The following is a 23,264-nucleotide window of genomic DNA, read 5'->3' as shown; positions in this document are numbered from 1 at the left end:
ACAGGGCGCGTGTCCGAGGCCCTGCAGAGGGTGGGGTCCCTTCCAAGGCTGCACAAAGGAGCCAGAGACAGGTAGACCGCTGGGCATCAGTGTGGGTGAGGTGAGAATGCTCCTGGGTGAGGGGTGAGGGTGGGTTCTGAGCTTTGGGTCCTGGTCCTCTCAGTGGTGTTTGGGGTCGGGGGAGGCTCACAGTGCTCTGCCCCTGTGAAATCAGTGAAAAGCCGGGCTTGGGCTCCATGGGATAGACGGTGGGGGTGAGGGGGTGGAGGGGTGGGTAGCCCACCCCTGCACCACAGCCTCCGTGGGCCCCTTCCTCTCTCACAACACCCCCCTGCCCTCATGGGCACGGGCACCCTGCAGACACCAGCATCCACCCCTTCCCTTCCTGCCGAGTGCTCAGTAGACGCCCTGCTCTGGCCCGAGCTTTCCTGCAGGGACCACGAGGCGGGGCAGTAGCTGGGTGTCCAGAGCATCTTCAGAAGGCAGGCGGATGGAGGCCTTCAAGGGCTGCCCTCCATCCTCACCACGACTCCGTGTGGAGCTGTCCCCTCGCCTGCAGCACACATGGGGACCTGGGAAGCCGGGAGCATCAGTGCTGACGCAGCCCCGTCCCCAAAGGCCAACGGGCTCAACTGGCTCAACCCTGAGGTGGGAGGGGGCGCTAGTGTGGGGTCTCTGTCCTTTGTGAGGCACATGGCCCCGCCCCCCTGCCCGGTGAAGGCCCACCGCCTTCTTTGCTCCCTGCCGGTTCTGGGAACACAGGAGATGGGGGAGCAGGCTGTGCTTCCTGAGGAAGTTTCTTCAGGAAATGCACAGGCCCCGGGGAGCCCAGATCTGATGCTGGACACAAGCCTGGGGGCCGGGCTACAGTCTGCGGAGCAAGGGGGTTGGGTAGCAGGGAGCAGGCCAGCCCAGCCCTCACCTCCCCGTCTTCCCCAGGAGCCCAGCCCAGGGCCAGGCTCCGTCTACACTCCAGGCCAGGATGACCTGAGCTGCAGGGACCAGACTTCCTGGAACCAGCCCAGCATGGGGCTCTGGCCAGGGCCTCAGGCAGGCCAGAGCTTGAGCGGCTTCAGCCCAACTGTTCCCAAGGACAGACCACTGGCCTTCCAGAAGATGCCGGCTCATGAACCCTGTGCTGATCTGTTGGTTTCAAAAGGGAAGTATCAGATTCAGGCTCTGACCTGGCTTCAGATCAATAGTCTTTTCTCAGGAAGGGCTGGGAGGGGGCAGAACAGGGACCCTGGCTGGGATCCAGGGCAGGACTGCAGCCCGGCAGGCCTCTGTCGCCCGTGGTGAGATGAGGCCAAGCCCCGCCCCGAGATTCTGGCTCCAGGGGACCCGGATCAGCAAGGCTGTGGGTTTGTAGGGGCTGCCCCCCAAGGCTTCCCCCAGGAGGGGCCGTGTAGGGGCTGCTAGCCCCAAGTGCTGCACCCAGTGGAGCCAGGCGGGGATTGAGACCTCACGGTCCTGCCCACTGTCTGGGGGATCCTCAGGACAGGGCAGGGGCCTCTGGCAGCGGCAGGGTTTCCCCCGCCTGAGGCCTCATAGATGAGAAGTAGCCTCAAGTGAAAGTCGGGGGCCTGAGCACACGGGGCAGTTTGTGCAGGAGGGGAGGCAGAGGTGGGGAGCCCCACTTGGCTCTGTGGACAGACTAGGGCCGCTACTGACCCCATGGGGGTGCCTCCCACAGGGTGGCTGCGCCAGGAGTCCTGACGCCGCATCTCCAGGAGCCACGGAAGCCTCACTTCCCAGACCCTCTGCCCCTGCCGTCTCCCTCTCATCCACTCAGCATCTTACTGCTGGGCACCCTGGTGGACCCCAGGGGCTAGGCAGGACACAGCAGAATCAAAGGGGGCGGAGACAGCAAGTGGATGAATCCTTGATAATAACCCCCCCCTCCCATGGGGGGAGGACACCAGTGGAACAAGTGGGCAAAATGAGGTTAGAGGCCCCAAAGCGGGAGAGAACCGGGTGCCTGGGGACAGACCCGGAAGCCAGTGGGGCTGGAGGGGCCTGGAGTGGCGCAGGGTCGGAGCACGGCCGCCTGGGCCCCGAGTGAGCAGATAGTCAGTAACCTCTCCAGTGACCAGTGACCTCCCCCCAGGGGGGTGACCAGAGGCCAGTGACCTCACCCTGGGGACCCGATCGGCAGCAGTGACCGAGCAGTGTGGTCACTGGCCAGTGTGGATGTCCTTTTTTTCTGGGAAACCAGTCCAGGAACACATGGATCTGCCTTCCTCCCCCCGGACTCCCAGGAATGGGAGGGTGGGGCAGGCTCTCCACTCCCTGCCTTGGGGGTGGGGGTGGGGCCAGGAGTTATAAATGGAAGGAGAGGCTGTTGCCATGGTGACCAGGGCGCCTGCTCCTAGAGCAATCCCCGTTGGCGCCAAGACGCCCCCATGGCCCCTGCCCGCCCTCCTGGGAGCTGGCGGCTGGACGCCCCGGCCTTTTAAGGGCATCTCTGGATTGCTGAAATGCTATCTCTCTGCTGCTCTCAGGAGGAAGGAAGTTCTTCGGCTGAGCGGGGGCCCCCACAGGCCCCCTCAGTTTGGATGAGGGGGGCGCAGGAGAAGCCAGCTTCTGGCGGGTAGCAGGGGTCAGGGCCCCGTGATCTTGTTAGATGCGGGGAGTCCCAGCTCCCCTCTCCCAGCCTGGATTCGGGCTACTTTTCACAGCCAGCAGGAGGCTCTCAGCAGGAGGGAGAGTTTGGGGGTGCCTACAGCCAAACCACTCAGGGTCTCAGGTCACGTTTATGGGTGGGGGCTGGGCAGGGGAGAATGGCTGCGATCTCAGGCAGCCTGGGAAGCAGCCTTTCAGTGTTCTAAGGGTCCCCCCAGGTCCCCAGCCAGGCCCCACCAGTGTCATGGCAGAAGAGGCCCCTGGCCATGGCAGAGGGACCACACCGGGGCTCTGGAACACTGGGCGCAGGGAACACTTTGGGGGTCAGCCCCTGAGCCACTAGGGCAGGCAGGTGAGACCTGGGAGGTTCCTCAGACTCCTCCTCGCGCTGCTGGTAAGCCTGCGCTCCCCGAGTGCCCCGGCTCGCTCCCCACCCACAGCGGTTCTCCTCGATGGTCAGTGCTGCGGCTTGCCTGAGCAGGCCTGGGCTCTGCAGCCGATGACATGTCCTCCTCTGTGGGTGGGTGAGGGCGGCCCCACGCTCTGTGGCCCACACGTTGCCTGGGGAATCGATCAGGCCTGGGGTTTGCCTATCCAGACGGGGAGAGGAAGCTGCATTCTTGCCGTAAAGAGCTTTGACTGTAGTCCCCTCCTCCTGCACTTTGTGCCTTGGGTAGCTGGGACTAGAGAGGGACCTGCCTGAGGCTGAAGAGCTCACCCAAGCAGAGAGGGCCGTGCTGCAGCATCCACACGGTGACTGCAGTGGGTGAGATGGGCACTATGGCTGAGCAGCCCCGAAACGACACACCTGGTGAGACATGCTGCCGGGTATGGATTGAAAGTGAGAGTGTTAGTTGCTCAGCCGTTGCGACTCTTTGTGACCCCATGGGCTGTATCCCGCCCGGCTCCTATGTCCATGGATTTCTTCAGGCAAGAATACTGGAGTGGGTTGCCATTTCCTCCTCCAGGACTTCTTCCCGACCCAGGGATCGAACCCATGTCTCTTATGTCTCCTGCATTATCAGGCAGGTTCTTTACCACGAGAACCACCTGGGCAGCAAGGTTCAGTTCAGTTCAGTTCAGTGGCTCAGTCGCGTCCGACTCTTTGCGACCCCATGAATCGCAGCACACCAGCCTCCCTGTCCATCACCAACTCCCGGAGTTCACTCAGACTCACATCCATCGAGTCAGTGATGCCATTCAGCCATTTCATCCTCTGTCGTCCCCTTCTTCTCCTGCCCCCAATCCCTCCCAGCATCAGGGTCTTTTCCAATGAGTCAGTTCTTTGTATCAAGCGGCCAAAGTATTGGAGTTTCAGCTTCAGCATCATTCCTTCCAAAGAACACCCAGGACTGATCTCCTTTAGAATGGACTGGTTGGGCCTCCTTGCAGTCCAAGGGACTCTCAAGAGTCTTCTCCAACACCACAGTTCAAAAGCATCAATTCTTTGGCGCTCAGCTTTCTTCACAGTCCAACTCTCACATCCATACATGACCACTGGAAAAACCATAGCCTTGACTAGACGGACCTTTGTTGGCAAAGTAATGTCTCTGCTTTTCAATATGGTATCTAGGTTGGTCATAACTTTCCTTCCAAGGAGTAAGTGTCTTTTATTTTCATGACTGCAATCACCATCTACAGTGATTTTGGAGCCCCCCCAGAATAAAGTCTGACACTGTTTCCACTGTTTCCCCATCTATTTCCCATGAAGTGATGGGACCAGATGCCATGATCTTCATTTTCTGAATGTTGAGCTTTAAGCCAACTTTTTCACTCTCCACTTTCACTTTCATTAAGAGGCTTTTTAGTTCCTCTTCACTTTCTGCCATAAGGGTGGTGTCATCTGCACATCTGAGATTATTGATATTTCTTCTGGCAATCTAAGGTTAATACATGACTATCGTGCAGAAATAGGTTGTATCCTACTTACAGGCAACAAACGATTCAGAATTGAAAGGAAAAGTAACATCAAAATATGAAATATTTAGGGAGAGAGCTTTACCAAAGAAATGTGCAAACCCTGACTGAACATTACAAAATAGTGCTGGAGGAAATTGAGATGAATTTGATAAATGGAGATATGGATTATGTTTACAGATGAGACGATGCAGTATGGTTAAAACATCAGGTCTCCCCGGATCGACGTGGTCTTTCAGAGCAACCCCCAGCCTAAATCCGATCAGAGTTTTTGCAGAAGCTGATTCCCAAGTTCACAGGGAAACGTGAAGTGAGCATAGCACAAATCCGGTAACAAAGGATGAATGCGGAGGGCATACCTAGCCTGATCTCAAGATTTACTACAAAGTGACCGCAATTAGGACAGTGTGGTGTTGGCGTTGGGAGTGGACAAGCACATGAATGGAAACGAATGGATGGTCTGCACACAGGTCCACACAAATGTGGACAATTTTCCACAAAGTGCAAACGCAGTTCAACCGAGAAAAGATAGTCTTTTCAACAAGTGGTGTGAGGACAGTGGGTGTTCAGGGACACACAAGTGGAACTTGGATCCAAACCTCTCACCGTGTACTGACATTAACTCGAAATCACAGACCTATGTGTATGATCTAAAACTAAGATTTCTAGTAGGGAACATAGGAGAGTATCTTTATAACCTTGAGTTAGGAAAAGATTTCTTAGATACAACACTGACATGAGCCATAAAAGAAAATGGATAAATTGGACTTTATGAGATGAGGAGCTTTGCTCTTCCAAGTTGGGAAGACCAGCAGCAGCCTGGGAGAGAACTTTGCAAAGCCAAGAACTGCCTGAAATACCCCCCAGTAGGAAAACAGCCCAATTTAAAAAACAGGCACGAAGTGTGAGTACGCATTTCACCAAGGAAGACACACAATGGCAAATAAGTTCAGCATTAGTCATCAGGGAAATGCAAATTAAAACCACAACCAGATACCACTGTGCCCTAATTAGAAAACCGAGACTTTAAAAAACTGACCATCCCAAGGGCCCTTGCGATGGGAATGAGCAGGAACTCTCAGTCCTTGCTGGTGAGAGTATGAACAGGTCCCCCCACTTTAGAAAACAGACTGGAAGTTTTTTTAAAAGTTAAACGTACGGTCACTCATTCAACCCAGCCATTCCACTCCTAAGGAAACAAGAGCCTTCATCCATGCAAGGACGTGCACACGAGTGGTGTGCAGCTTTGTCTGTAATGGCCCCAAACTGGGAACAGAACCCCTGTCCACCAGGGGGTGGGTGGAGACATGCCTGTTGGCACCCGTCTCGTGAAGGATGATGCTACCGTGTGAATGGCTCTCGAGGCAGTAAGTGACATGCGGCAGGACTGAGCCTGTACTGTGCAGCTCCGCTTGTACCTTCCAGAAAATGCAGACTCATCATAGTGACAGCCATCGGATCTGTGGTTGCCTGGAGACGGTGGGGGTGGGGGCGCCGAGATGCTCATTCTCTCAATTGTGGTGAGAGGTTCACAATGTGCATTCGTGTCAGACTGCGCACTTTGAATATGTGCAAGTTCCTGTGTGTCAATCGTACCTCAAAAAAGCCGTTTAGGATGTAGTGGGTACGTGCTAAGTCGCTTCAGTCATATCTGACTCTTCACGACCCCATGGACTGCACCCTGCTAGGCTGCTGTGTCCATGGGATTCTCCGGGCAAGAATACTGGAGTGGGTTGCCATCTGCTTCTCCAGGGCATCTTAACAAACAACAAAACCCCTAACAAGTAAGACGAATCCACTGAGTGTTCTCAGAATATTCACCGAACTTCCAGAAATGTGTACAGTGCTGTTTCAAAGGGACGCGATGTCCCCGTCTACAGAGGGGCCCCAGGGGTGCAGGCGTTCCTGTTCAGCCCTGTTGGCCGCCGGTCACCTGGGCCGGCCACACACCTTCAGCAGCAGCTTCGAGGGCTGAGGAATCAGCTCAGGGTCGAGGGACCAGAAAGTGGATTTAAAGCCTCTTCTGGCTCAAGCTGAAGCTGGTCCCTGGCCCCTTGGCCCTGGCTTCTCCTTGGTGTTGTTCATTCGCTAAGTCGTGTCTGATTCTTTGTGACCCCTTGGACTGCAGTACGCTGGGCTTCTCTGTCCTTCCCTATCTCCCAGAGTTTGCTCAAACTCATGTCCATCGAGTCAGTGATGCCATCCAACCATCTGTTGCCGCCTTCTCCTCCTATCTTCAATCTTTCCCAGCATCAGAGTCTTTTCCAATGAGTCGGCTCTTCGCCTGTCCTGGTTTAAAAGGCTGCAGGCTGGCTGGGAGGGATCATGTGCCCTTCCAGACCCTCCTGCCTCCCCTGGCTCCTCAGAGCACATTTTCTCTAGTGGGTAGTGGATGTGGGGCCTCAAGCTGGCAGCGTCCTTTGGGAATTACTGCTCCTGGCCCACAGGTCCGGTTCTTCAGAAGATGTGGTGACAGGTCTCCTGGAGCAGCTCCAGGGACAGGGCGGGAGGGGGTGGGGTGGGGGCAGTTGCTGGACACGGCCACGCACGATCTGCGGTCAGGCAGGCCCCGTAGCCAGGAGGACACATTTGAGCCTGAATCCCGGAGCCAGGCCCTCTGCAGTAGCTCCGTGTGTCTCCAGTGTCCGAGGCCTGGCTGGCGGGTGGTGGCGGGGGCTATGGCACTGACTGGTCAGAGGGACCAAGGGGCTTTCTCAGGTGGCAGGGGAAGCAATCAGGATGGCCACCTCAGCCTCGATGCTGCCATCTTGCTTGATTGCTCTGAGTACAGACGAAATGCACCAAATATCTCTTCATGGGGGGAGGATGGGCTCAGTGTCACGGCCCCGGTCCCCTACTCTCTCTGGTCAGCCTGGCTTCCAGTGTTCATGCTCCCCAGTCCCGCGTGAGACCCCAAAACAGGCAGAACAGCCAGGTGAGCTGCAGACAACACAGAGGAGTAGCAGAGAACAGTGTCCTCATCACAGTGCATGGCTAATATTTTGAAACATAATCAGGTTGGTTTGGGGATTCCATATTTTCCTCCAAAGCATTCTTTGCAACTTGAAGTTACATATATATTGAGATTTATTGTTTGTTACAGATTGAATTGTGTCCCCAAAGAAGGCTGAAGTCCTGACCCCCAGCAGCTGTGTCCATGACCTGATGTGCAAAGAGAGCCTCTACAGATGATCAAGGTTAAGATGAGGCTGTTGGACAGACCTAGTCCATTATGACCGTGTCCTTATAAAGAGGACAAAGTTGGGCACAGATAAGGCACACAGGAAGACATGATGCAGAAATGAAGGCAGAGATTGGGGTGATCCTCCCACAAGCCAAAGGACCCCAAAGATTGTCAGCAAAGTCCCAGAAGTGAGGGGAGAACCTGCCTCGGGCTCAGGAGGAACCACTCCTGCCCACACCCTGACCTCAGACTCCAGGCCTCCAGACAGGGAGAGAATGACTCTGCTGTCCAAGCTGTCCAGGCTGTGGTCTTCTGCAGGGCCACCCCAGGCTCCTGATTAGTCCTGTCCCCTCTGGACTGCACATGGTCAGCACCTGCCTCCATCCACAAAGAACCTGACCCCCAGCCTGGTTGCGGGACCCTCCTGGATACGGGGCCTGCCGTGACCGTTTGCAGACTGAACACACAGAGGGCCCCTTGTGGGTTAGAGGCTCTTGGTGACCCCTTCTGCCTCTCTAGGTCTCCTGAGTATGGGGCTGCTCCCACTGGGGTGCTGATGGGGAGGGGTCAGGCCCAGGGGAAGCTGCCGCCCCCGCCCCCACCCCAGGGCTTCTGTGGATGACATCTGTGAGACATGGATGTCCTTCTTCACTTCTGGGAGCTGGCGCAGGGACCCCACAGCCACAGCCTTTAAGAGGCCCCAGTCCTACCCTTCGGGGTGGGAGGCCCGCCTCTCATGTGTGCATGAGAGTGCAGGGCTGTGCTGGGGCAGGGGTGGGCCTCACATCTCCAGTCGGGAAAGATACAAGCTTGGGGTGCCCCCTGCCCGCCATCCAGCCGTGGCCCAGCCTGTTGTCCAGAGCGAGGCTGGATTCCACCCCGAGCTTCTTGTCATCCCCACGGAGCAGAGTCCTGCTGGGCCAAGAGACACATGCTGGGAGTTGAGGGGGGCTTCAGAGGCCCCAGCAGCAATTGAGGTGCAGGGAGACTCCCCTGCTCAGGCCGGTGTCTGCAAGGAAGGACAGAGCACCCCTGGCCTGCTTGTAAGGCCCCGGTTTACCACGTCTGGCCACTGCCATCCATGCCATTGATTTCAAACTGCTCCAGTGAGAACACTGCTGTTTCCCAAAGATGAGGCAGCCAGCCACCAACCAACCTCCCTGATGGCCATGAGTCCTTCATCGGAATGCGCGCCCCCCACCCCAGGGGAGAAGCTGCTGTGATGCGGGCTGGTCTCCCTGCACCACCCTCCTCTGGCCTCCGTCCTCTGGTTGGGTCCCTGAGTCCTGTCCTCAGTGGCATCCTTGAGGTTTAGCCAGACTCTTATAAAACAGCCACTTAGGGGGAGGTCCAGCTGTGAAATGGAGTTGAAACCTTGCACGCGGCCGCTGGCGCTCTGGGAGGGTTTGGCCAACACAATGGGAAAGTCTGGCAGGTTCGGGCAAGAGGCATTTAAGCCACACGACCTTCTGGGTCTGGAGACCTGGCATGACGGTCAAGGCCGGCCACAGACAGGATGCGGGTGGGGCTACAGAGGTCACTGCCACTCGGTGCTCAGAGTCGCTGACTCCTGTCCCATGGAGGCCTTGGGGTCGTCCAGGTGTGAAAACAGAGGTCCAGCTCTCAGACCTCAGACCATGAGACCCAAAGGAGCCAGATGGGGTGCCCAGCACTCGGGCAGCTCTGGGTCCCTTTGAAGATCCAGACGAGTAGGGCCTGTGGCCGGGCACCAGGCCCTGGAAACAGGAGGAAAGCCCCACCCTGGCCGAGGCTTTCCTGCTCTTTGAAAGGATCTTGGCACCAGGGTCCCGCTCACTGAAATTCCGGAATTAGCCTATTTCCCCCTCTCCTGCCCCAGGAATATCCCGGGGGTGGGGATGTGAGCCAGCGGGTTGGGTGATGTGGTACCCATATGCCACACTGGCCGCCCCTCATGTTCCACGAGCAGCACTTGGGCCCTGAGCCCCCCACCCCCCACACCCATAGAGCCCTCCTCCCAACTCCCACCAGAACCAGGCCCCACGGAAAAAATGGGCCTGGTGGGGAGAGGCTGGAACTTGGACTCCTGCCAGTGAGGGCGCAGCTCTGGCCGGGGGGGACCAGGGGGCCCTGAGTGTCCTGCCCTGGCCACTTGTACGTGCGTGCCCCATGTCACAGGCAGCTCCAGGCAGACCCTGCTGCAGCTGGGGGTGAGGGAAGATTGGGGTGTTGGGGGAGGGGGGAGACGGGGGGGGAGGAGGAAGATGAGGGTGGTGGGGGAGATGGGAGACAGCCCTTACAGGCTGCTTCAGGGACCCCACCCCGGGTGCCTCACCCCACAACCTTGGACATCCGTGTCCCCTCAGCCCTGTGCATTCCACCTCCAAGGGCATGTAGAGAGCCAGGAGTGTCCACAGCTGCCCTCGGGGCGGCCTCGCTGCAAGGAGCACGCCGCCACTGAGTGTTCACAAGGCAGCCTCCTCTGGCCTCTTGGCCTGCCCTTCCAGGCCCTCAGTGGCCAGCTGGCCACCTGTCCCAAGTCCCTCCCTGGGTCTGTTTTGAGACGAGATCGGGCATGTTCAGGGTGGTATGGCTGTAGACCCTGGGTATGTTTTGAGGAAGGGCCTTCTGTCCTGCCCACTGCCCCAGCTTGAGCTGGCAATTCTGGGGCTGTACTGGACTCCCACTCTGCCTCTCTGAGGGACTTGCCTTCCAGCCCAGAAGCTGCGAAATTCTTTTGATCATCCATATAAGACATCAGCACACCTCAGTAATTTGTTTTCTCTTTAAATTACTTCTGTGTGTGGTAATTTACCACATAAACTGGTGGACCAGTGGTAAAGAATCCGCCTTCCAATTCAGGGAAAGCACGTTCAATCCCTAGTAGAAGAACTAAGATCCCACGTGCTGTGGAACAACTAAGCCCGTTCCCCAAAAATAGAGTCTGTGTACTACGTTGAAAAGATTCCTCATGATGCAGCCAACATCCCTTGTGCCGCAGGTAAGACCCAGCACAGCCAACAAATAAATAAATACCATCTATGCTGTGTTCTCGTGAGCTAGTACCTCAGAGCACAGCAAACACTCTCAGTGACAGCAAATGTAAGTCCACCCCATAGAAGCCTAGAAGCCAATTGCCTGGAAGGTTATTCCCACCCGGCTGTCAAGTTTCAGTCTGGGAGCTGGGTGATGACCCAACAGCAGCCACTCCTGGGATGTCGAGGTTGAGGCTGCACCCTGGGGAGCAGAGAGGTGTCCTGGCTGGGGCCTCTGCTGGCTTTCCTCTGCCAGGGACCCAGGGATTGAGAGAAGCTGGGATGCTCCTGGGGGCCCAGCCTGCAGGTGGGCATGTCCCACTGCTGTGTTCTGGAGCCTTTGCCAGCATCTGAGAACCCAGGGCTGATGGGGCCTGTGGCTGGACATCCGACAGGGACAGAACTTCTGGTGCCTGGGGAGTGTCGCCTGCAGGCTCAGGGCTGGGGAAGGGCTTGACTATGCTTTATATTTTGGTGTTTCTCTGTGAGACCCCAAAGTTGGGTTGCAGCATTGAGAATAAATAAAAGCTGAAGCACCGAGTGGCCTGGCCTGAAAGTGACTTCGAGTGCACCATTAGCCTGGACCACCAGTCTGTGGTCCAGGTGACAGGGGCTCCTGCCCCAGGTCACCCCGCACCCCGCTCTGCATGCTTCGTCATATCAGCGGACAGCTGAGGCCACCCACCTCCCCGGGACAGCCCAGGATCCAGGTGCTGCCCCGTGACATCCCACCTGGGGCTGGGGCCAAAGAGCTGGGAGGGGCCTGCTCACTACCGCCTCCTCTGGTGACACGTGGGGACACAGCTCTGTTGGTGTGGGACATCTGGGGAGAGATAGCAGGAGCACAGGACCGAGATCTACGCATCCTCCCCTACCCCAAGAGGAAGGCCCTGACGGTGGTGCTGAGGCTTCTCTGCCCGTGGAAGTCCCGCCTCCCCCACGTTTCCAATCTGACGCCCAGAGCTGTCAGAACCGCTGTTTGTTTTAAATAGACTTTACATTTTAAATTTACAGGAAAGCTGTGAAGATGGTGTAGAGGTTCCCGTCTGCCCTGTGCCGGTTTTCCCTGTTGTTGCTATTGTTGTTCAGTCGCCAAGTCATGTCTGACTTTTCAGACTCCATGCTGGACTGCGTGCAGCACACCAGGCTTCCTTGTCCATCACCAACTCCCAGAGCTTGCTCAAACTCATGTCCATCGAGTCTGTGACGCCATCCAACCATCTTATCCTCTGTCATTCCCTTCTTCTCCTGCCTTCCATCTTTTCCAGCATTAGGGGCTTTTCCAATGCCTCAGCTCTTTGCATCAGGTGGCCAAAGTATTGAAGCTTCGGCTTCAGTATCAGTCCTTCCAATGAATATTCAGGACTGATTTCCCTTAGGATTGACTGGTTTGATGTCCTGGCCGTCCAAGGGATTCTCAAGAGTCTTCTCCTACACCACAGTTTGAAAGCATCAGTTTTTCAGCACTCTGCCTTCTTTATGGTCCAGCTCTCAAAACCATACGTGACTACTGGAAAGACCATAGCCTTGACTATACAGACATTTGTCTACAAATGCAAAGTGATGTCTTTGCTTTTTAACGGGCTGTCTAGGATTGTTATAGCTTTTCTGCCAAGGAGCAATTGTTTTCTAATTTCATGACTGCAGTCACCATCCGCAGTGATTTTAGAGCCCGAGAAGAGGAAATCTGTCACTGCTTCCACCATTTCCCCTTCTATTTGCCATGAATTGATGGTACCGGATGCCATGATCTTAGTTTTTAAGCCGGCTTTTTCACTCTCCTTTTTCACCCTCATCAAGATTCTTTAGTTCCTCTTCACTTTCTGCCATTAGAATAGTATCATCTGCATATCTGAGGTTGTTGATATTTTTCCCGCTAATCTTGATTCCAGCTTGGAACTCATCCAGCCTGGCATTTCTCACAATGTGCTCTACATGTAAGTTAAATAAACAGGGTGACAATAAAGAGCCTTGTTGTAATCCTTTCTCAGTCCTGAGCCAGTTCCCTGTTCTTACTTATTGTTAATGTCATGCATCACTGTGGCCCATTTGTGAGAGTAATGAGCCAATACCAATATCTTGATCAGTGTGGGATTTTGCTGTTTGTTTTCAGCATGTTCCTTCTTTCTGGCACCGCAAATGCTCCAGGCTCATCTTGTTTATCTTCTGCCGTTTCTCCAGGAGGAGCCCTGGTTCCTTTCACTGGAGACTCATCTGAGAAGCCTACTCACTGCTGGTGGGGGTCATTGCTTCTAGGCCCTCTGAGCTGACTGAGCAAGGAAACACTGACCTGTGTGCAGACACGTATCTGTGAACATTTCTCTGTGTAACCGCCTGCATCTTCATGAGCCACATCTGAGTTTACATCCCTGTGTCTGATCTAATCCACGCTCTACGGGTCACTGCGGCCTCCCCCCTTGCTTACAGGAAATCAGTCCTGAATATTCATTGGTAGGACTGATGCTGAAGCTGAAGCTCCAATACTTTGGCCACCTGATGTGAAGAACTGACTCATTAGAAAAGACCCTGATGCTGGGAAAGATTGAAGGCAGGAGGAGAAAGGGACAACAGAGGATGAGATGGATGGCATCACCAACTTCATGGACGTGAGTCTGAGCAAGCTCTGGGAGTTGGTGATGGACAGGGAAGCCCGGCGTGCTGTAGTCCATGGGGTCACAAAGAGTCGGACACGACTGAGCGACTGAACTGAACTGAAAGTCCACCAGTCACTCTGGCTTCTCCCCTCGCTTACCTGTAAACTCTACCTCACCTTTGGATAATGTAAAGCAGGTCAGGGTGACCAAGAGCCTTCTGGTGGCTTATAGCACACTCAAAGCACCTCCCGAAGGATGTCCTGACTGCATTCACCCTGGCCCTCAAGGATCCGAGCCCCACAGCAGCCAAGCTTGGCGCACACAGGTCCACTCCTGCCTCAGGATCTTAGCACATGACAGGCAGGTGTAGACAGAGGCATGGATCATTGATCAGTGTTGACAATGGCCGTGAATGTGATGGGCGTTGGGATGTGTATTATGCTCTTCTGTCAACGTTGATAAATATTTTACAATTTCCTAACAAAAAGTCAAAAATTGGGACTTCCCTGGTCATCCAATGGCTAAGACTCCGAGATCCCAATGCAAGGGGGCCCGGGTTTGATCCCTGGTCAGGAAACTTAGATCCCGCATGCCACAAGTAAAAGATCCCACAGGCTTCAATGAAGATTGATCTCAAGTGCAGCAACTAAGACCCTGCACAGCCAAAGAAATAGATACATAAATAAATATTTTTTGAAAAGTAAAAAATCAACCAATGGGTGGATGGCTCATCCCAGGATCACAATATTGATTGAGCAGGTAATGCTTTCCCTTTGGGTCTTGGAGGACTTCCACAACCCCAGGACGTGTCAACCTAACATTACTCATGTTCCAGGAAGACTTTACAACAAGCAGGGGTCTAAGTTAGGGTTTAAAAACAAGTCTGGAAATAAATACAAAAATGAAAGTGAACACGATGGATTAGAAGCTATTTTTGTGCAACTGTAGCCATAATTTTGGTGATAATTATACTTGGGTGTGTTTTGTCTGCTTTGCTGTGCAAGAAGTTTAAAGTGTTAGAAGAATCATTCACACAAAATCAGTAATTGCAGTTTTAACAGTCTGAGAGAATTTCCTTACACTTAGAATCAAGCCTTAAATGGCTAAAAAAAAAAATTGCTTTTCAAAGTTCCTTTTATTTTTATATAAAGTTGGATAAATAACATTATGAAGATAGAAGGATGCTGCTCAAGCTCCCGCTTCACGATTCTTTCTTCCTTGTGCTTTTGGGACCAGTCATCACCGTCTCCACCCTCCCATGTGTTGGGGCGTTGGCCCCTGGGGTGGTTGCTCCAGGTGGGGGCTGGGTGATGGGCGGTGGTGGTGGTGGGGAGTGACTGGCAGGCAGAGGTCCAGCCTTGAGGAGGGGGTGGGATGGGGGCTACCTCCTCGGTGCTTCCTACACTGGGTGGGCTTGGGGGTGGGCAGGAGAACTTTGCAGGCCTTGGAGGAGGTGGCACAGGGAGGCTGCAGAATGCAGCCGGGCTGCTCTCCCCTCTCTGCAGACATGCCCCTGGGGTCACAGCCCATCCAGGGTGCCTGTGGGGCACAGATGCCAGCTGTGAGTGTGGCTGTCACACCACCTCCCTGCACAAACAGAGAGCCACAGGAGCTCCAGACAGAATTTTCCTCGGACACTGTATGGGGCTCCCTCTAGGCTGCCTTCTCTTGTTTAAGTTCTTCTTGTTTGAGTTACAGAAATGACAGCGAGGAAAGCATGGCCATGAGGCCACATCCCAGGTGGCAGTGGGAAGCCAACGACCTAGCAGCTGCCTTCGAGCACAGGGGCGTAACTGTGGCCCCGAGGGCTCCCCACTAGGCCCCACTGCCCCCTCCGTCTGCCATCCCAGGGAGCAGGTGGGCGCCCACGGGTGGCTTCACCACCTGAATTAAAACTCACCATTATATCTACTACTGCAGGCAGGAATCCCTCAGAAGAAATGGAGGGGCCATCATGGTCAACAAAAGAGTCCGAAATGCAGTACTTGGATGCAATCTCAAAAATGACAGAATGATCTCTGTTCGTTTCCAAGGCAAACCATTCAATATCATAGTAATCCAAGTCTATGCCCCAACCAGTAACGCTGAAGAAGCTGAAGTTGAACGGTTCTATGAAGACCTACAAGACCTTTTAGAACTAACACCCAAAAAAGATGTCCTTTTCATTATAGGGGACTGGAATGCAAAAGTAGGAAGTCAAGAAACACCTGGAGTGACAGGCAAATTTGGCCTTGGAATACAGAATGAAGCAGGGCAAAGGCTAATAGAGTTTTGCCAAGAAAATGCACTGGTCATAACAAACACCCTCTTCCAAAACACAAGAGAAGACTCTGTACATGGACATCACCAGATGGTCAACACTGAAATCAGATTGATTATATTCTTTGCAGCCAAAGATGGAGAAGCTCTATACAGTCAGCAAAAACAAGACCAGGAGCTGACTGTGGCTCAGACCATGAACTCCTTATTGCCAAATTCAGACTTAAATTGAAGAAAGTAGGGAAAACCACTACACCATTCAGGTATGACCTAAATCAAATCCCTTATGATTTTACAGTGGAAGTGAGAAATAGATTTAAGGGCCTAGATCTGATAGATAGAGTGCCTGATGAACTATGGAATGAGGTTTGTGACATTGTACAGGAGACAGGGATCAAGATCATTCCTATAGAAAAGAAAGGCAAAAAAGCAAAATGGCTGTCTGGGGAGGCCTTACAAATAGCTGTGAAAAGAAGAGAAGCAAAAAGCAAAGGAGAAAAGGAAAGATATAAACATCTGAATGCAGAGTTCCAAAGAATAGCAAGAAGAGATAAGAAAGCCTTCTTCAGTGATCAATGCAAAGAAATAGAGGCAAACAGCAGAATGGGAAAGACTAGAGATCTCTTCAAGAAAATCAGAGATACCAAGGGAACATTTCATGCAAAGATGAGCTCGATAAAGGACAGAAATGGTATGGACCTAACAGAAGCAGAAGATATTAAGAAGAGATGGCAAGAATACACAGAAGAACTGTACAAAAAAGATCTTCACGACCCAGATAATCACGATGGTGTGATCACTGACCTAGAGCCAAGACATCCTGGAATGTGAAGTCAAGTGGGCCTTAGAAAGCATCACTACGAACAAAGCTAGGGGAGGTGATGGAATTCCAGTTGAGCTATTTGAAATCCTAAAAGATGATGCTGTGAAAGTGCTGCACTCACTATGCCAGCAAATTTGGAAAACTCAGCAGTGGCCACAGGACTGGAAAAGGTCAGTTATCATTCCAATCCCAAAGAAAGGCAATGCCAAAGAATGCTCAAATTACCGCACAATTGCACTCATCTCACACGCTAGTAAAGTAATGCTCAAAATTCTCCAAGCCAGGCTTCAGCAATATGTGAACCGTGAACTTCCTGATGTTCAAGCTGGTTTTAGAAAAGGCAGAGGAACCAGAGATCAAATTGCCAACATCCGCTGGATCTTTGAAAAAGCAAGAGAGTTCCAGAAAAACATCTATTTCTGCTTTATTGACTATGCCAAAGCCTTTGACTGTGTGGATCACAAGAAACTGTGGAAAATTCTGAAAGAGATGGGAATACCAGACCACCTGACCTGCCTCTTGAGAAATCTGTATGCAGGTCAGGAAGCAACAGTTAGAACTGGACATGGAACAACAGACTGGTTCCAAATAGGAAAAGGAGTATGCCAAGGCTGTATATTGTCACCCTGTTTATTTAACTTATATGCAGAGTACCTCATATGAAATCCTGGACTGGAAGAAACACAAGCTGGAATCAAGATTGCTGGGAGAAATATCAATAACCTCAGATATGCAGATGACACCACCCTTATGGCAGAAAGTGAAGAGGAACTCGAAAGCCTCTTGATGAAAGTGAAAGTGGAGAGTGAAAAAGTTGGCTTAAAGCTCAACATTCAGAAAACGAAGATCATGGCATCTGGTCCCACCACTTCATGGGAAATAGATGGGGAAACAGTGAAAACAGTGTCAGACTTTATTTTTCTGGGCTCCAAAATCACTGCAGATGGTGACTGCAGCCATGAAATTAAAAGACGCTTACTCCTTGGAAGGAAAGTTATGACCAACCTAGATAGCATATTCAAAAGCAGAGACATTATTTTGCCAACAAAGGTTTGTCTAGTCAAGGCCATGGTTTTTCCTGTGGTCATGTATGGATGTGAGAGTTGGACTGTGAAGAAGGCTGAGCTCTGAAGAATTGATGCTTTTGGACTGTGGTGTTGGAGAAGACTCTTGAGAGTCCCTTGGACTGCAGGGAGATCCAACCAGTCCATTCTGAAGGAGATCAGCCCTGGGATTTCTTTGGAAGGAATGATGCTAAAGCTGAAACTCCAGTACTTTGGCCACCTCATGCAAAGAATTGACTCATTGGAAAAGACCCTGATGCTGGGAGGGATTGGGGGCAGGAGGAGAAGGGGACGACAGAGGATGAGATGGCTGGATGGCATCACTGACTCGATGGACGTGAGTCTGAGTGAACTCCGGGAGTTGGTGATGGACAGGGAGGCCTGGCGTACTGCAATTCATGGGGTCGCAAAGAGTCAGACATGACTGAGCAACTGATCTGATCTGTGTTAAAAAAAAAAAACTAACTAGAAAAGACACATGCACCCCAATGTTCATAGCAGTGCTTTTCACAATAGCCAAGATGTGGAAGCAACCTAAGTGCCCACTGACAACAAATAGATAAAGAAGCTGTGATGCATATACACAATGGAATACTACTCAGCCATTAAAAGTAATGAAATGCTGCCATTTACAGGACCATGGGTGGACTTGGAGGGCATTATGCTAAGTAAAATAAGTCAGAAAGACAAACGCTTTACGATGACACTTGTATGTGGATTCTAAAAAATATCACAAAGTATAACAGAGTGACTATAACAGAAAAGAAGCAGTCTCACAGATACAAAGAACAAGCCAGTGGTTACCATGGGGACAGGGCAGGGGGAGGGGCAACAGAAGGACAGGGGAGTAAGAGGCACAAACTATTAGGAATGCATAAGCTGCCAGGCTATCTTGTACAACACGAGGAGTGTAGCAAATATTTTATAGTAACTATATATGGAGTAAAACCTTTACAAATTGTGAAGCACAGGCTTCCCTGGTGGCTCAGGGTAAAAAAAAAAAATCTACCTGCCAATGCAGGAGGCATGGGTTCAATTCCTGATCTGGGAAGATACCACCTGCCACGGGGCAACTGAGACCACGAGCCGCAACTACCGAGCCCACGTGCTGCAGCTATTGGAACCTGTGCGCCCTCGAGCCTGTGCTCTGCAACAAGAGGAGCCGCTGCAGTGAGAAGCCCCCGCACCACGCCCAGAGAGCAGCCCCTCACCACAGCCAGAGAAGAGCCCGTGCAGCAGTGAAGACCCAGCACAGCCAAAAATAAATAAAATTATAAAAAAATGTCAATCACTATTGCACACTTGTAAGTATATAATATTGTAGATCACTAATGCCTCAATAAAAAAAGAAACATAAAATTTCACCTGTTTGAAATGTGTTTAATTGGTAATTTTTAGTAAATTTACCCAATTATATAGCCATCAGTGGGCTTCCCTGGTGGCTCAGTAAAGAATCCACCTGCAATATAGGAGACCTGGGTTTGATCCTTGGGTCGGGAAGATCCCCTGGAGAAAGGAATGTTTACCCACTTCAGTATTCTTGACTGGAGAATTCCATGGACAGAGGAGTCCTCCATGGGGTTGCTAAGAGTTGGATACAACTGAGCAACTAACACTTTCACAGCCATCTGGGTAACCCACTTTTAGAATATTTCCATCACCTCAAAATATCCCTTTTGCCCCTTTTAGCTAATTCCTGTTCCCACTCAGCTCTGAGCAACCACGAAGCAGCTTCCTGCCTGTGGGTTTGTCACCTGGACATTTACTGTAACAGAGACCATCCAGCGTGTGTGTCAGTCACCCAACACATTTCCAGCACCATCCAGGACAGCAGGCAGCACTTCACTTCTTCTCAAGGTGGAGTGGTTCTCCGTCGTGTGAGTGGACACATATTGGCCCCTCTCACTTGCTGATGGCATTTGGGTCACTTCTGCCTCCTGGCTGTTGGTAGTCAAGCTGCTGAACATTCGTGAACACATATCTTTCAGTGGACCTTCGTTTTCATCTCTCTTGGGTAGACATCGAAGGAGTCTCTGTTATTAAAGGTGTGCTTTTGGAGTCGGTCAGATATGCCCAGGACACAGGGTTCGCAAGGAACAGAAGGAATAGACGGAAAAGTGGGCAGTGAAGTTGATACCCTGTGAACTCCCGAGGCTGTCACCATCACCGCAGGCATGGGAGCTTCCAAGCCTGTCAATTTTTTTTTTTTTAACTTTTTGTTTTGTATTGGCATATAGCCAATTAACCATGTTGTGATAGTTTCAGATGAACAGCAAAGGGACTCAGACCAACATACACATGTATCCCTTCTCCCCCCAGTTCCCTTCCCATCCAGGCTGGTCAACTATTTTATGAGATGTGTCTTAGCTGGGGGTTCCCCGAAAGCAGAGCTGGAGGCAGACGTGGGTGCAGGTGGGTCACTTGATGGGACCCCTGGGAGGTGGCCCAGGGGGTGTGAGAGGGCAGGTGAGGAAAGGCCACGTGCAGGAGCTCATCAGGGTGTCGGGGCTCAGTCCTGCCCGGCACTCCAAGCACAGGCCCTCCAAGGACGAAGGGTGGGAGGTTGGGGCTTTTCTCTGAGGACTCCAACCCCCTGGCTGAGGGCTGACGCTGGGAGCGCCAGCTGCTCTCCCTGCCGCCTGCAGGTGTAGACAGGGGAGGGGTCTGCTCCCTGCTCCGAGCTGGTCTTCACTCATTGCTGTCTCTCTTAGCAACATCCCTCCTTTGCAGGCCTAACCACTGAAGCTCCGTATGGTGAAGTGTTGACCCCAGACTCCTTCAAGGAGATGATCTGGCAGCCAAATGTTTAGTTGCCAGTCTAAAAACAAAAGGTTTCTTCTTTACAGAAATTGAGCAAAGCATCTAGGCAGGAGGAGGACAGCTAGTTGGGTGTTACTGCCTCAGAGTCTGGAGAAGGAAATGGCAACCCACTCCATTGTTCTTGCCTGGAGAATCCCAGGGACAGGGGAGCCTGGTGGGCTGCCGTCTATGGGGTCGCACAGAGTCGAACACGACTGATGCGACTTAGCAGCAGCAGCAGCCTCAGAGTCAGGCCTTCGGCAGTTTGGTGTTTAGCCCCTTCTCCCCCACCCCTACCCTCCACCAGATTCATAACCAGCTCCTCTCCCATCCCGTTTAAGCAACATCTGCTCGTGGACGAGGTCTGCTCATACACGCAGCTCCCAGTGAGGCTTTGTTGCCTGATTTCAAAAGATGAACGGGAGAGTTTCGTTGCAGAAGCTGAGACTCGTCTTAGTGTGCGTCAGCACCGGCAGCCTCTGAGGCTTGTACCCGAGTCTTGCTCCAGCTGCAGCTAGTGGAGCCCCGGGCTGGGGCAGGAGCCGCAACGTCTTGGGCTGTGCAGACAAACGGAACTCAGCCATTAAGCAAAACACAGGAATACAGCTTATATGAATTAGAGTGAACACCTCAGGAGGCAATAACAGATGGCTTAGAAATTGTGGTTTCACCTCAAGTCTACACAGTGAATTCATGTGCCCAGTTTGTTTGGATATGTTGAAGAACACCACACAAAAGACTATTTATATCAGTGTGTTTTGCAGTTTGCATTATCACAGCCCTCAGAGGTGGCAATAAAGAATGCACTACCTGTCAGAAAGTAGGCTGAGCACCGAAGAATTTATTCTTTTGAATTGTGGTATTGGAGAAGACTTTTCAGAGTCCCTTCGATGGCAAGGAGATCAAATCAGTCAATCCTAGAGGGAATCAATCCTGAATATTCATTGGAAGGACTGATGCTGAAGCTGAAGCTCCAATACTTTGGCCAACTGATGTGAAGAACCGAATCATTAGAAAAGACCCTGATGCTGGGAAAGATTGAAGGCAAGGGGAGAAGGGGACAACAGAGGATGAGATGGTTGGATGGCATCACCGACTTGATGGACATGAGTTTGAGCAAACTCTGGGAGTTGGTGATGGACAGGGAGGCCTGGCGTGCTGCAGTCCATGGGGTCACAAAGAGTTGAACACGACTGAGCGACTGAACTGAACTGAACTGAAAGTCCACCAGTCACTCCGGCTTCTCCCCTCGCTTACCTGTAAACTCTACCCCACCTTTGGATAATGTAAAGCAGGTCAGGGTGACCCAGAGCCTTCTGGTGACATCTCATGACATCACCCATTTCACCCCAGGTGTCATCCAGGGAGGCCCCACTGCCACTGGCTGCTAAGGGTGTGAACAGGGGCAGAGGACAGGTCGTGAGGTCTCCCTCCCTCTCCCAACCCTAAGCCCTTTCTGGCCACATCACCCTCCCCCATACAAGACGGTCACTGACGGTCACTGACGGTCCTTTCTCTGCCCATTGTGGGGTCCAGCAGAGGTGGCCCCAAATGCGCCTCCGAGACACACTCATTATTTTGAATTTAAAATTTAAGAAGAACTGACTCGTGGGAAAAGACCCTTATGTTGGGAAAGATTGAAGACAGGAGGAGAACGGGGTGACAGGATGAGATTGTTGGATGGCATCACTGATTCAGTGGGCATGAGTTTGGGCAAGCTCCGGGAGTTGGTGATGGATAGGGAAGCCTGGCGTGCACAAGTCCATGCGGTCACCAAGAGTCGGACACGACTGAGCGACTGAACAACAACAAGCTGTTGGGAAAAGCTAGATTCCAAAAGATCACTAAGATCAGACCTAAACTTTGATGCACTCATCAGCAAAATTTAACCAAGTCTTGGTGAGTATGAAGCTCATCGAGAAAAAAGCATTAGCTAGAATCAACAAGCATAACCCTCAGCAAGCACTTGGTCAGAGCATCAAGGAAGGACCGAGATAACAGGCCGTGAGCAGACGACAGTGAGGTGGGAAACAGATCGAAAATTATAGTGGAGCCGAAGTCAGTGGAGACAGCTCTCACTGCAGGAAAACATCCACGTACAGCCATTGGAAGCAGCACCTAGTAACAGACCAAAACATCTGATGATTCTGGGCTTGAACTCGATAACAGCAATGCAAAAGTGACATCTGACCCCGTAATGGACCCTGCTAGTGAAACTGAATTAGTACTGAGGCTTCACCCCACGTTTTTGGAAAAAGATGATCGTACACAGACAAGATTCACGAAGAGCTCAGGTAATGCCACTGTTGATCACTTATCAACCTGGCTGTGAAGTTAGCTTTAGAAGAACTTTGAAGCAAAGGAGAATCAAGCCAGACGAACCTTGATATAGCCAGTAAGAAGCAATATGCCATTTACATAGCCACAGCCAGGGGCCAGTTCTATGTGTTAAATGGCCCTCTCTCTTTGGAATTGGTCGGTGAGAAATACTGGCAGGTGAACAAGCCCATGGAACTTCATGATGCACCCACAAAGGAGCACGAATGAGGTTTTACTAAAACAAATTCTGAGATTGAACTTTTTATAGCCTTTTTCCTTAATATTAAAGATGTGCCGTCATTACTTTTATGGACAGGAAGAAAAAAAAGAAAGATGAACAGGAAGCAAAGGGAGCATTAGACACAAGAGGAAAGGCTGGAACTAATTTATAAGGAGAAATCACAAGATGAATGGAACAAGCAGAGCTAATGCAGGGAACTAAAGGAGGTTTTAAATAAAAGTCCAAGTAGTATTCACAGAGAAGTTTGAGAATGTACTGCATCTGTAAAACAAGAAAAATAAGGTAGAAAAGATAAGAACAAAGAATACAGTTGAGCTCTTTGCAAAAAAACTTTTTAATGTAAACCTTTGTATATTGTTTTGGTTTTCTGAACCTTATGGAAGTATTACTTATTTGAAATAAATGAGTTTAATTTTTTTAAACTGATG

At 51.8% G+C, this 23,264-nt stretch overlaps 1 pseudogene; it reads left to right on the top strand.

The window, feature by feature from the left end:
• The first annotated feature begins 22,078 nt into the window (after nt 1-22,078).
• Nucleotides 22,079-23,161, top strand: LOC112448268 (E3 ubiquitin-protein ligase RING2-like; annotated as a pseudogene).
• Nucleotides 23,162-23,264: the final 103 nt, after the last annotated feature.

This window comes from Bos taurus, chromosome 1, assembly GCF_002263795.3.
Source record: "Bos taurus isolate L1 Dominette 01449 registration number 42190680 breed Hereford chromosome 1, ARS-UCD2.0, whole genome shotgun sequence".
Taxonomy (NCBI): Eukaryota; Metazoa; Chordata; class Mammalia; order Artiodactyla; family Bovidae; genus Bos; species Bos taurus.
This window is presented reverse-complemented; position numbering and strand designations above follow the sequence as displayed.